The sequence below is a fragment of the Pantherophis guttatus genome, chromosome 7, assembly GCF_059756535.1.
Source record: "Pantherophis guttatus breed Tessera chromosome 7, ASM5975653v1, whole genome shotgun sequence".
Classification (NCBI taxonomy): Eukaryota; Metazoa; Chordata; class Lepidosauria; order Squamata; family Colubridae; genus Pantherophis; species Pantherophis guttatus.
Window position 1 is genome coordinate 43,570,972 of NC_142069.1, and position 2,268 is coordinate 43,573,239.

A 2,268-nucleotide genomic window follows, 5' to 3' on the forward strand; every position below is an offset into this window, starting at 1 on the left:
TCCAGATGTGTACCTGCAAAGACAAGACAGAGGTCAGTGACCTTTACCCTTGAATTGGGCCTAGGAGGACTCCAGGCCTAGAATAAAGAATCAATGAAGAGATACCATTGTCTCCTGTGAGTTATTGGGTTAGATCCATCCAGCATTAACAGTTCAGCTACTGCAAACTTTTAAAGAACACTTTGTAAAAGAAATAACCTTATGGATGTTTCAGAAACACTAAGATATGCAGAGGAATAGACAGCATTCCATGTCTGAGCAATAAAGATAACAGGGGCTTCCAGTAAAAGTCATAATGATGTCATGACAACCACATACAAATGACAGAAATAAAGTAATTTGTATCCATTGCATCATAACACGAATGATGTAATAATGTCTCTATCATGTCATTTGTGCAATGATATGATATATATGACACTTACCCATAGACAGATGAGACAGACACCTTCATAACTGAAGCTAGACTGAAGCTGTTTTTCAGATGAAAAAGAATATATAATGCAGTGATGGAATTCAATCTTTTTTACTACTGGTTCTGTGGGCATGGTTTGGTGAGCATGGTGTGGCTTGGTGGGTGTGGCTTGATGAGCATGGCAGGGGAAGGATACTGCAAAATCCCCATTCCCTCCCCACTCCTGGGTGAAGGATATTGCAAAATCTCCATTCCCACCCCACTCTGGGGCCAGCCAGAGGTGGTATTTGCCGGTTCTCCGAACTACTCAAAATTTCCACTACTGGTTCTCCAGAACCTGTCAGAACCTGCTGAATAGCACCCCTGATATAATGCCTATATAGAGACTGATATATAGATTTAAACTATAGTTTGAATCTATAGAGATACTTCCAGTTAACACTGCCAGTTGTCACTGCTAGCAAATTTCAGATCAGCCCATCAGTTCCAAATTCTTGCAAGACCACATGGTACTATTTTAGGATACGTGATACTTTAAAAATAGAGCTACTTTCTGAAATAATCTTAATGTATATTTTATCTTGTGATTTCTGCCAATGTATTACAATTCAAACAAGTATATTAAAATGCAAAATCTGGTCATTCCCTGTAAAACCTTCAGACTTTATATCCAATCTGTTGTTGCTGTTGGTGGTGACTTTTGTTGTTATGACAATTAATAAGATTTCTTTCTTTCTTTTTCTTTTTTTCCCACTTTGGGGTCTAAAGTGCTATTATGGCAGCAGTTCAAGTACCAGCTGTCCTTGGAAGTATAAGCACAATATGGCAGGTGGCAGAAAAGGAATCTCCATTTTGTCTTTGGAAATACAATAGCCATTGCTAAGTAAAGAGAAGGGGGCTGAGAAGGGAAGGGGACTGAGGAAGAGGTCAGGCTTTGTGTAATGCTGCTAAGATAATTGGAACTGTCATTTTGACTCACAAAGAGGCACCAAAGTAATTTTCCAATCTTTTAGGGAAATACAAGGGATTAACAAATGGAGGACACCTCTGGATGGGTGGGTGGATGGGGGAAACAGGCATCTAATTGTTAACAATGGCTTGAAATGCTCCACCATGGTCCTACAGGAGTCAGGCAATTGCACCAGGAAATTTATGTTTCTTCAGAACCATGCATCTTATCAGGAAGAAGTTCCCTCTTAATCTTTTGCATAGAAGAAATTAGAAACTTCCATCGCTTTAAAAAATAGTATTATTAATTGCAGTTTTTCTGCAATTCTTCTGAATCAAACAAACCAGGGTAAAAGTTTACTGCTAGAATAAATAAACCACTTCTAAATCTCTTTGAAGTATTTTACCTGCCTTCCCCCCCCCCCCCAAAAAAAAATCATGGTTGAAAATAAACAACATTTAATGTTAGAATGGATTACTTAAAAATGTTAGGAAACATCCCATTTTTTCATTATTATAGAATTGTAGAAGAAAATAAGATATTTACTATCTGTGGCTAGCTAATTAATCAGAATACAGAGAATATGACTTCCAAATGCTGCTTCTGCAGGATAATTGCTAGTTGGGTCCACATGTATTTTACTTAAAGTCTAATGAATGTTCAGAAATGGAAAAGATGGAATTGCAGTAATAATCAGAATTTTTAAAAATCTAGATGCTGGTAAAGAGGGCAAAAATTTGAGATTAAAATTGGTAGTCAATTTGTGCATAACTCCGATTGCTCTTTAGTACCAAGGTGATATTCAAATCAAGCTGATACTTAAGATGGTTCTTCTTCCTACTAAATGTATTTTCAACGTTGTTACTAAGTTCTACAATACATTTCAAAAAGCTTTGGCTTCTCT